Below are 12,485 nucleotides of genomic sequence, written 5' to 3'. Positions count from 1 at the left end.
CTTTCAGTCCTAGATCTCGGGACGAGATCCTCTCGTAGTGGTGGAGTGTTGTAACACCCCGCATGTAACTTGCCATATTTGTAACTCCGACTCTTGCCATTTCCGGCTATGTGATATGTTTTCCCTCCGTTGTCGGGTTTTGTCTTTCGTTTTGTATTTTTTCATGTCATGCATTTTCATATCATGTCATCATGTGCATTGCATTTGCATACGTGTTCGTCTCATGCATCCGAGCATTTTCCCCGTTGTCCGTTTTCCAATCTGGCGCTCCTATCTCCTCCGGTGCACCCCTCTAGTTTTCTTTCGTGTGCGTGTGTCAAACTTTCTCGGAATGGACCGAGGCTTGTCAAGTGGTCTTAATATACCACCCGGAGACTACCGGTCAAGTTTCGTTCCATTCGGAGGTCGTTTGGTACTTCAACGGTTAACCGGGCATCCGCAAAGTCCATTTGAATGTCCAGCAAAACCCCCCTCTAAAATCAGCCCAAAACCCACCAAACTCTCTTCCATGCTCTAGGTCGTTCGATCACGATCGTGTGGGCGAAAACCGCACCTCATTTGAAGCCTCCTAGCTCCCTCTACCTATTTATATGTGGGCATCCCGAAAAAAGAAATCACACACGAACCTTAACCCTCTCCCTCCGCGCCGCGCCGGACGCGTCCGCTCCAGCCGGACAACGTCCGCCCGCCTCCGGCCTCCCACCGCGCCGGCCCTCGAGCCCTCTGCGGGCCCGCCGGCCCGCATCGCCGCCGCGCGTGCCCGAGCCGCCGCCGCCTCCGCCCGGAGCTGCGCCGCCCGCCGCCGCTCGCCCTCCCCGCCGGCGCCGCGCCACCGTCGGCCCCGCCGGCCATCTCCTCCTCCTCCGGCAAGCTCCGGCCACCGGAGCCCCGAGCCCGAGCCCGAAGCCCCATCGATCTCTGTACGTACGCGTTGACTTTCCCTCGACCCCAAATATTTTCCAAGTCTGGAATTTTTATCAGCATGTGCCTCTGTTCCAGATGCGATAACTCTGTGCATGTAGCTCCGATTCGTGCGTGTAATATGATAATTTGTTCGTCTCGTGATGCTCTACATTTTGTTCAATTGCACCAAGTTCATTAGAGGTCATCTTGATGCCCAAATCTTCGTTGGAAGAGGGGTAGTTGCTGTTATTCTCTGGTTCTTATCAGAACTTGGAGATTTGTCATTTTTGTATCATTTAATATGTGCATCTTTTGAGCATGATATCTACATGTGTTTTGAAGTATGCCATGACATATTTCCAGTGGTGTAGTCCGTGTATTTTTGTGATCTCTGTGGTGACTAGCACAAGCATGCAAAGTAGGCCCCGTAATATTTCTGATTTTAGGGACTTGGTGATTTCTCCTAGTCCTTATCTGCTGTAATTTTATTGCCATGTAAACTTGATGCTACAGAGAAATCCATGCATATTTTGGAGATGTTCAGTAAGGATGTTTTGTAGCTATAGTTGTATTTGATCCATTCCTGCAACTGTTTGAAATTATGGAGTGCCACAGAATGACCCAACCTTGCTCTACTTTTGCTATAAAATATTTCTGGCAGATTCTTAACATGATATGCAACCTTGCCAAGCTTATTGTAGTTGATCCATACACGCTATGCTATTGTTCTTGCCATGGATAGCTTCATAAACATGCCATCTTGCTGTAGGTGTGCTTGGTTTGTAGTGCATTGCTCTGTAGTGAGTGCATCAAGCTCACAAAGAGGCCTACATATTAATATTTCTGCCATGCTCTGTTTTCTGCCAAGTCTGAAACCTGATAACGAAACTTGCTATGTTTACATGCTTGCCATCATATCTTCTGGTCCTTTTTGGCTTATGGTCAGTAAGGGACTTTTGTCATGTGCATTTAGTAGAACACTACCATGCCTTGTTTTGCTATGTTAAGTTCCTGTAGCATGTTGATTTCGTGCTCTGAACATTGCTACCTGATGCTGTTTACTGCCATGTCCAGTTTTTCACTAAGTCTGTGAACCTGTAATCTTTTGCACTTTTGCCATGCTTGTTTGAGCTTGATATGTTGTGAACTAGCCGTAGCTCAGTGTTCATCTTTTGTCAAGCATCTCCTGTAGTTTACTGCCATGTGCTTTGTTGCTATGTTGGGGTGCTGTAGCATTGTTGCTTGTTGCATTTTAAGTGCTATCTTGCTGTTTATCGCAGATTCGTGTCATTCTTGTTTTGCTTGCCATTTGCAAACCGTGCATCCGATTCCGGTGATCTTTATATCGATTTCGACCGAAATCATCTCATCTTTCCAGTGGCATGCTTGGTTTGCCAAGTTACTGCCATGTTCATCATTTTCCTTCCGGAGCACGCATATGCATCGCATATCATATCTTGCATATCATACATGTTTTGCATCATGTTGCTTGCGCATTTCTCGTTGTTGATTGTGGTTCCGTTTGTTTGTGTTCTTGTCTTGGGTAGAGCCGGGAGACGAGTTCGTGAACGAGGAACCTGTCGAGTACGCTTACGAGGATCAAGCTTTCGACAACTCTGAGAACCTTGCAGGCAAGATGACCACCCCTCGAAATCACTTCTATCTTTGCTATGCTAGTTGTTCGCTCTATTGCCATGCTCGCTACCTATCACTTGCTATATCATGTCTCCCATTTTAGCCATGTCAGCCCTAACCATCCTTTCCTAGCAAACCGTTGTTTGGCTATGTTACCGCTTTTGCTCAGCCCTTCTTATAGCGTTGCTAGTTGCAGGTGAAGTTGAAGTTTGTTCCATGTCGGAACATGGATATGTTGGGATATCACAATATCTCTTATTTAATTAATGCATCTATATATTTTGGTAAAGGGTGGAAGGCTCGGCCTTATGCCTGGTGTTTTGTTCCACTCTTGCCGCCCTAGTTACTGTTATACCGGGATTATGTTGCTTGAGTTTGCGTTCCTTACGCGGTCGGGTGATTTATGGGACCCCCTTGACAGTTCGCCTTGAATAAAACTCCTCCAGCAAGGCCCAACTTTGGTTTTACCATTTGCCGCCTAAGCCTTTTCCCCCGGGTTTTCGCGAGCCCGAGGGTCATCTTTATTTAAACCCCCGGGTCAGTGTTCCTCTGAGTGGTGGTCCAAACTAGAGCCACCTGCAGCGCCACCTTGGGGAAACTCGAGGATTGGTTTTAGCTGTACGTAGTGTTCATCCGGTGTGCCCTGAGAACAAGATATGTGCAGCTCCTATCGGGATTTGTCGGCACATTCGGACGGCTTTGCTGGTCTTGTTTTACCATTGTCGAAATGTCTTGTAAACCGGGATTCCGAGACTGATCGGGTCTTTCCGGGAGAAGGCTTATCCTTCGTTGACCGTGAGAGCTTATGATAGGCTAAGTTGGGACACCCCTGCAGGGTTTTATCTTTCGAAAGCCGTGCCCGCGGTTATGAGGCAGATGGGAATTTGTTAATGTCCGGTTGTAGATAACTTGTCACTTGACCCATTTAAAATACATCAACTGCGTGTGTAGCCGTGATGGTCTCTTCTCGGCGGAGTCCGGGAAGTGAACACGGTCTGTGTTATGTATGACGTAAGTAGGTGTTCAGGATCACTTCTTGGTCATTGCTAGATGACGACCGTTCCGTTGCTTCTCTTCTCGCTCTCATTTGCGCAAGTTAGCCACCATATATGCTTTTGCCGCTGCAGCTCCACCTCACTACACCTCCTTTCCTACAAGCTTAAATAGTCTTGATCTCGCGGGTGTGAGATTGCTGAGTCCCCGTGACTCACAGATTCTACCAAAACAGTTGCAGGTGCCGACGATGCCAGTGCAGATGATGGCGTCGATCTCAAGTGGGAGTTCGACGAGGAACGTGGTCGTTACTATGTGTCTTTTCCTGATGATCAGTAGTGGAGCCAAGTTGGGACGATCGGGGATCTAGCATTTGGGGTTGTCTTATTTTCATCTGGATTTTGACCGTAGTCGGTCTATATGATTGTATTTCGGATGATGTATGATATTTATTTATGTATTGTGTGAAGTGGCGATTGTAAGCCAACTCTTTATCCCATTCTTGTTCATTACATGGGATTGTGTGAAGATGACCCTTCTTGCGACAAAACCACTATGCGGTTATGCCTCTAAGTCGTGCCTCGACACGTGGGAGATATAGCCGCATCGTGGGCGTTACAAGCGACCCCCACGATCGCAGGTAATGATGGTTTCTCTCTGCATGCAGCTTTGACTCGTAAAGTCGGGCAATTGTCGAGGCAGCGTGGGGAAGCGGAGATGCCCACGTCCCATCAATTGCCACGCGTCAACCGAGGCCACAGGCTGTTGGGGCTCGCGGCGCTCCGCACTTGCCCCTTAGCTTCGCCTCGAAGCCAAGTCCGAGCGTGCCTTGGGCCCGGGGGCTACTGTTGGCGTCCTGGGAACGGGGGTCCCCAGACTTGCCTGCCAGCGGCCCACAGCGTGGCTCTGTGTCACAGCCCTAGAAATCTGCTTGTAATTAGTGGCATTGCATCCATGCATCATTTTCAATTTCAATTAATCTTGAAATGGGGATGTTCAAACCCTAGCATCACTTGAATCAAACTAGGTCCAACTAAAATTTGCATTCAATGAAACCAAAATGTTCTTTATTGATATCTGGTATTTTTGGCAAGGGCTTTGATCCAAACCAAAAATAATGAACATTTTTTAGGAATTATTTTGGGCATTGAATTTAAATCAATATTTTATTTGGAGTTGGTTTTATATTCTTAATATATGGAATATAATTTCAGATAACTCCGAAATAATTTATGTGCCTTTGGATAATCCCATTGTGCAATATAAAAATATTCAGAGGAATGTTGTCACTGTTTTTACATTTGTTGGAGTTTAAAAAAACAGTGTCAAAAATATTAAATAAAGGAAAACAGAAAAAAAATTAAAATAGAGCAGAAGCCCACCTGGGCCACTTACCTGGTGCAGCCAGCTGGACGGCCCAGCCCACTGGCCGGAGCGGTTGTCTTCAACCTCTGCCAGTAGGCAGAGGCGTGTCGACGCCTGCGCGCCCGAGGCCTCCACCTCCTCCCTGCCTGCCTCACGCCTCCGAGACTCTCTCCCAGCGCCACGGAGACGGCCACGACCCCCCCCCCCCCGCTCTCTCTGGAACTCCTCCCTTCTCTGCTCTCTCTCCCGCGACCACCTGAGCTTAGCCCGTCGCCGCCGCTCATTGCCAACGCACCCACCGAGCTCGCCTGACCTCCCTACCGTATCCCTAGGGTCCGCCGTGGCTCTGCACGTCGACGAGGAGAACCAAAACAAGCCCGGGAGCCCCTCATCCTCGCCATCGCCGTCGTCCTCGTCCTCGGGAGCCGACCACCGCCGTTGTCGATTCGCCAGCCACAAGACACCCAGAGCAAGCCGAGCCCCTCTTCGTGATCACTGTGAGCTTCGCCGTTGTTTCCCCTTAACCCCGCCGCCTAGCTCGCTGCTGCCGTCACCACAGACCACCCCAGCCCCCTCTGCTTGCTCCATAAGATGCTCCGCACCGCCAGCTCACCGTAGCCACAAACTACGCGTGAAGCGGTGATCTGTAGCGCCGTGCCGAGCAACTCCGGCGAGTCCCCGTCGTTGCTGTGGTCGCCGGCGTCAACTGCTGACGTGGCGCCGGTTTAATTAGCACTAATTACCATACTAAACACCACTAGAGCCACTGCCATGTGGGCCCCAGTGCCTATTTATGTTAATTTAATTTCTGTTTAGATTAGTTTCTAATCCAACGGGACCCACACGTCAGAGCTGACTGTGCAGACGTGGCTGTTGACCTGACCCCACATGTCTGTGACCCAGAGAGCTCTGTGTCACTGACCAGTGGACCCCACTGGTCAGGTTTGACCTGGACGAGGTCAGTTGACCTGCTGACGTCACCCTGACACAATGCTGACGCAGTATTTGATTTCTGGATTTAAAATAATTCAGAAAATTCCAGAAAATAGTATAAACATCAAAAAAAATCATAGAAAATAATCTATAACTCAGAATGAAATAAATTATATATGAAAAATGATCAGAAAAATCCAAGGAATCTGAATATGGCATTTTCATGCATGTTTGAACAACTTAACCTCGCTGTTTAGTCCAAAACATGATAATGCACTATTTGAATTCATAGTTTGAATTTGAATTTGAACCTTGAGTTCAAATCAACCCAAACCTTTCTGTTACTAGTTGCATTAGCTCAAACCACAACATATTGCCATGTCATGATCATGCATCATATTGTTGCATTGCATTGATTGTGTCCTTCTCTATTTGCCGGTAACCGTCCCCTCTCAGTAGCCGATGCTCCGATGACGTGATCGATGACACCGATGAAGAACTATAATATCTTCAGAAGTGCCAGGCAAGCAAAACCCCCTTGTCCATTCCGATACAAACCCACTCTCTCGCTCCTGCTCTCTTTTACTGCATTAGGACAACAACGATTCATCTGTTACTTGCTGCAGTAGTTGAACCCCTTATCCTCTGCATGACCTGTCATTGCCACAATAAATAGATGAAACCCACTAGCATGGATAGGAGTTGTTTGAGCCCTGATGTGCCTACTCATTCATGCTTGTTTGTCATGCCTGCTATTGCTTAGAGTTGTGTTAGGTCTGATTCATCGGGGATGAGTTGGAATGGTGATGAACATGTCCTACTGTGTGTGAGCTAAGTGTGTGAACACGATTTGGTAAAGGTAGCGGTGAGAGGCCATGTAGGAGTACATGGTGGGTTGTCTCATTGCAGCCGTCCTCAGGAACTGAGTTCTGTGTCTGTGATCCATGAAACAGTTACTACCACGCATTGGGCCCGAAACCAATGGACCCCCTCGGCTTCTTAATCACCCTTGTCCTCTGTCCAGGAGTTGCAAGTAGTTTCTGGTGTTTGTAGTATGCTGGAGGCCGTGGACAGCGCTGACCCGAGGGGTGGGCTGTGATGCGGTAGGCACGTGGCACGGTGTACCGGGCGCCCGTTTGGTGTCTCGGGAACCCTGCACACATCGTTCGGGGCCGTATGTGGAAACCTCGGCCGGACTCCCTGCGGATGGAACCTGAATAGGCGATAAACCTGGATTAGAGACTTGAGTGTTTAGGTAGGCTGTGGCCGACACCCTCGCTGGGCTTCCGCTTGAAGGTTGCCGAGTACATGCTGTGTAAACGGCGGTAAGTGGTGAGAGCGTGTGTGTCGAAGTACACCCCTGCAGGGTTAACATCATCTATTCGAATAGCCGTGTCCGCGGTAAAGGACTTCTGGGTTGCCTATAACAGTTCATAGACAAGTGAAAGTGGATACTCTAAAATGCGCAAGATAAGCGTGAGTGCTATGGATGGCGTTCTCGTAGGGAGACGGGAGCGGATCCATAGTGGAGTATTGATATGGTGAATATGTGGACTCGTGTGCGCCACCTCAAAAGAGTTACTTGCAGTCGTAGTTAGGATAGCCACCGAGTCAAAGCTGGCTTGCTGCAGTTAAACTCCACCACCCCCTTTGTTGATACCGATGCATATGTAGATAGTTCTGATGTAAGTCTTGCTGGGTACATTTGTACTCACGTTTGCTTATTTTATGTTTTACAGAGAGACGTCAGTCTCGCTAGTAGTTCCGTGTGGACTTCGACGTTTAGCTTGATACCTCAGCTACGATCTTGTGCCCTCGGCAGGATCTGGTAGATAGTCAGGCTTCTCAGCCTTTTTCATTTATAGATGTCTGTACTCAGACATGTTAAGCTTCCGCATGTGCTTTGACTTGTATGCTCTGAATGTTGGGTCATGAGACCCATGTTTGTAATATCTCGCTCTTCGAAGCCTAACGAATAAATACTCTGAGTCATAGAGTCTTGTTGTGATGCCATGTTGTATTTGCACATATCGAGCATATTGTGTGTATGATTGAAATGCTTGGTATGTGTGGGATCCGACAACCTAGTTGGTTATCCTTGGTAGCCTCTCTTATGGGGAAATGTAGTCTTGTGCTTCCATGAGCCATAGTAGTCTGCTACAGCCCGGTTCACCGGAGTCCTGCTAGCCCAGCACTACTGCTCCGGAACACTTGACTGGCCGGTATGTGATTCACTTCGTTCCTGTGTGTGTCCCTTCAGGGAAATGTCACGCGGTGACATCCGAAGTCCTACCTAGCCTGCTACAGCCCGGTTCACCGGAGTCCTGTTAGCCCAGTGCTACAGCCCGGATTCGCACGCTGCTGACCGACATGCTCGATGTTGATTCATGTATGCATGTCCCCGTTAGTTAGTGCCACTTTGGGTTCACGACTAGCCATGTCGGCCCGGGTTCTCTGTCATATGGATGCTAGCGACACTATCATATACGTGAGCCAAAAGACGCAAACGGTCCCGGGCCATGGTAAGGCGACACCCGTGGGAATACCGTGCGTGAGGCCGCAAAGTGATATGAGGTGTTACAGGCTAGATCGATGTGACTTGGAATCGGGGTCCTAACAGCGTTGTTAACTCCCATGATTCCACAACGGAGCACCTTAGGAAAGGTGACTCGTAGAATTCTTCCCTTGAGTGGCAAAAAGAATTACTTTTGATACAAAGATCATTGAAACTCTTTATACCAGCCTAAGGCAATCACAATCGATCATTTGGCGGAGTCCAAAGGAATGGCATATCCGGATTAAAATGGATGATGTGGACTACCTTGTGGATCTTCGTCATCTGTTACACCCCATCCCCCCCTGATTGTATGTTTCGTGTCTCAGCTCAAGAGATGTTTTATATCTCACCACAAGAGTTGATCTTGAGTTGCCCGATCTTCGAGAAGATCGATTCCTGTAGAGTTCCTATCTGTAGTCATCGTGTTGACTGAAGATCTTGAAAGCAAGGATGTCAAGATCTAGATGATGCAATGGATCAACATCTTCGAGAAAGGCAGTTGGATCGAGAAGTTTCTGATAGTTTTGTGACCCCCTTTCTTCTTACTTCACGTCTTGAATCTCGGGGCGAGATTCTTGTTTAGTGGGGGTGAGTTGTCACAGCCCTAGAAATCTGCTTGTAATTAGTGGCAGTGCATCCATGCATCATTTTCAATTTCAATTAATCTTGAAATGGGGATGTTCAAACCCTAGCATCACTTGAATCAAACTAGGTCCAACTAAAATTTGCATTCAATGAAACCAAAATGTTCTTTATTGATATCTGGTATTTTTGGCAAGGGCTTTGATCCAAACCAAAAATAATGAACATTTTTAAGGAATTATTTTGGGCATTGAATTTAAATCAATATTGTATTTGGATTTGGTTTTATATTCTTAATATATGGAATATAATTCCAGATAACTCTGAAATAATTTATGTGCCTTTGGATAATCCCATTGTGCAATATAAAAATATTCAGAGGAATGTTGTCACTGTTTTTACATTTGTTGGAGTTTAAAAAAACAGTGTCAAAAAGATTAAATAAAGGAAAACAGAACAAAAATTAAAATAGAGCAGAAGCCCACCTGGGCCACTTACCTGGTGCAGCCAGCTGGACGGCCCAGCCCACTGGCCGGAGCGTTGTCTTCAACCTCTGCCAGTAGGCAGAGGCGTGTCGACGCCTGCACGCCCGAGGCCTCCACCTCCTCCCTGCCTGCCTCACGCCTCGAGACTCTCTCCCAGCGCCACGGAGACGGCCACGACCCCGCCTCCTCTCTCTGGAACTCCTCCCCTTCTCTGCTCTCTCTCCCGCGACCACCTGAGCTTAGCCCGTCGCTGCCGCTCACTGCCAACGCGCCCACCGAGCTCGCCTGACCTCCCTACCGTATCGCTAGGGTCCGCCGCGGCTCTGCACGTCGACGAGGAGAACCAAAACAAGCCCGGGAGCCCCTCATCCTCGCCATCGCCGTCGTCCTCGTCCTCGGGAGCCGACCACCGCCGTCGTCGATTCGCCAGCCACAGGACATCCCCCGAGCAAGTCGAGCCCCTCTTCGTGATCACTGTGAGCTTCGTCGCCGTTTCCCCTTAACCCCGCCGCCTAGCTCGCTGCTGCCGTCACCACAGACCACCCCAGCCCCCTCTGCTTGCTCCCTAAGATGCGCCGCACCGCCAACTCGCCGTAGCCGCAAACTATGCGTGATGCGGTGATCTGTAGCGCCGTGCCGAGCAACTCCGGCGAGTCCACGTCGTTGCTGTGGTCGCCGGCGTCAACTGCTGACGTGGCGCCGGTTTAATTAGCACTAATGACCATACTAAACACCAATAGAGCCACTGCCATGTGGGCCCCAGTGCCTATTTATGTTAATTTAATTTCTGTTTAGATTAGTTTATAATCCAACGGGACCCACACGTCAGAGCTGACCGTGCTGACGTGGCTGTTGACCTGACCCCACATGTCTGTGACCCAGACAGCTCGGTGTCACTGACCAGTGGACCCCACTGGTTAGGTTTGACCTGGACGAGGTCAGTTGACCTGCTGACGTCACCCTGACACAATGCTGACACAGTATTTGATTTCTGGATTTAAAATAATTCAGAAAATTCCAGAAAATAGTAAAAACTTCAAAAAAATCATAGAAAATAATCTATAACTCAGAATGAAATAAATTATATATGAAAAATGATCAGAAAATCCAAGGAATCTGAATATGGCATTTTCATGCATGTTTGAACAACTTAACCTCGCTGTTTAGTCCAAAACATGATAATGCACTATTTGAATTCATAGTTTGAATTTGAATTTGAACCTTGAGTTCAAATCAACCCAAACCTTTCTGTTACTAGTTGCATTAGCTCAAACCACAACATATTGCCATGTCATGATCATGCATCATATTGTTGCATTGCATTGATTGTGTCCTTCTCTGTTTGCCGGTAACCGTCCCCTCTCAGTAGCCGATGCTCCGATGACATGATCGATGACACCGATGAAGAACTATAATATCTTCAGAAGTGCCAGGCAAGCAACCCCCTTGTCCATTCCGATACAAACCCACTCTCTCGCTCCTGCTCTCTTTTACTGCATTAGGACAACAATGATTCATCTGTTACTTGCTGCGGTAGTTGAACCCCTTATCCTCTGCATGACCTGTCATTGCCACAGTAAATAGATGAAACCCACTAGCATGAGTAGGAGTTGTTTGAGCCCTGATGTGCCTACTCATTCATGCTTGTTTGTCATGCCTGCTATTGCTTAGAGTTGTGTCAGGTCTAATTCATCGGGGATGAGTTGGAATGGTGATGAACATGTCCTACTGTGTGTGAGCTAAGTGTGTGAACACGATTTGGTAAAGGTAGCGGTGAGAGGCCATGTAGGAGTACATGGTGGGTTGTCTCATTGCAGCCGTCCTCAGGAACTGAGTTCTGTGTCTGTGATCCATGAAACAGTTACTACCACGCATTGGGCCCGAAACCAATGGACCCCCTCGGCTTCTTAATCACCCTTGTCCTCTGTCCAGGAGTTGCAAGTAGTTTCTGGTGTTTGTAGTATGCTGGAGGCCGTGGACAGCGCTGACCCGAGGGTTGGGCTGTGATGCGGTAGGCACGTGGCACGGTGTACCGGGCGCCCGTTTGGTGTCTCGGGAACCCTGCACACATCGTTCGGGGCCGTATGTGGAAACCTCGGCCGGACTCCCTGCGGATGGAACCTGAATAGGCGATAAACCTAGATTAGAGACTTGAGTGTTTAGGTAGGCTGTAGCCGACACCCTCGCTGGGCTTCCGCTTGAAGGTTGCCGAGTACATGCTGTGTAAACGGCGGTAAGTGGTGAGAGCGTGTGTGTCGAAGTACACCCCTGCAGGGTTAACATCATCTATTCGAATAGCCGTGTCCGCGGTAAAGGACTTCTGGGTTGCCTATAACAGTTCATAGACAAGTGAAAGTGGATAATCTAAAATGCGCAAGATAAGCGTGAGTGCTATGGATGGCGTTCTCGTAGGGAGACGGGAGCGGATCCATAGTGGAGTATTGATATGGTGAATATGTGGACTCGTGTGCGCCACCTCAAAAGAGTTACTTGCAGTCGTAGTTAGGATAGCCACCGAGTCAAAGCTGGCTTGCTGCAGTTAAACTCCACCACCCCCTTTGTTGATACCGATGCATATGTAGATAGTTCTGATGTAAGTCTTGCTGGGTACATTTGTACTCACGTTTGCTTATTTTATGTTTTACAGAGAGACGTCAGTCTCGCTAGTAGTTCCGTGTGGACTTCGACGTTTATCTTGATACCTCAGCTACGATCTTGTGCCCTCGGCAGGATCTGGTAGATAGTCAGGCTTCTCAGCCTTTTTCATTTATAGATGTCTGTACTCAGACATGTTAAGCTTCTGCATGTGCTTTGACTTGTATGCTCTGAATGTTGGGTCATGAGACCCATGTTTGTAATATCTCGCTCTTCGGAGCCTAATGAATAAATACTCTGAGTCGTAGAGTCTTGTTGTGATGCCATGTTGTATTTGCACATACCGAGCATATTGTGTGTATGATTGAAATGCTTGGTATGTGTGGGATCCGACAACCTAGTTGTTTATCCTTGGTAGCCTCTCTTATGGGTAAATG

This window comes from Triticum aestivum, chromosome 6D, assembly GCF_018294505.1.
Source record: "Triticum aestivum cultivar Chinese Spring chromosome 6D, IWGSC CS RefSeq v2.1, whole genome shotgun sequence".
NCBI classification, from domain to species: Eukaryota; Viridiplantae; Streptophyta; class Magnoliopsida; order Poales; family Poaceae; genus Triticum; species Triticum aestivum.
Note: the sequence above shows the minus strand (reverse complement) of the source record.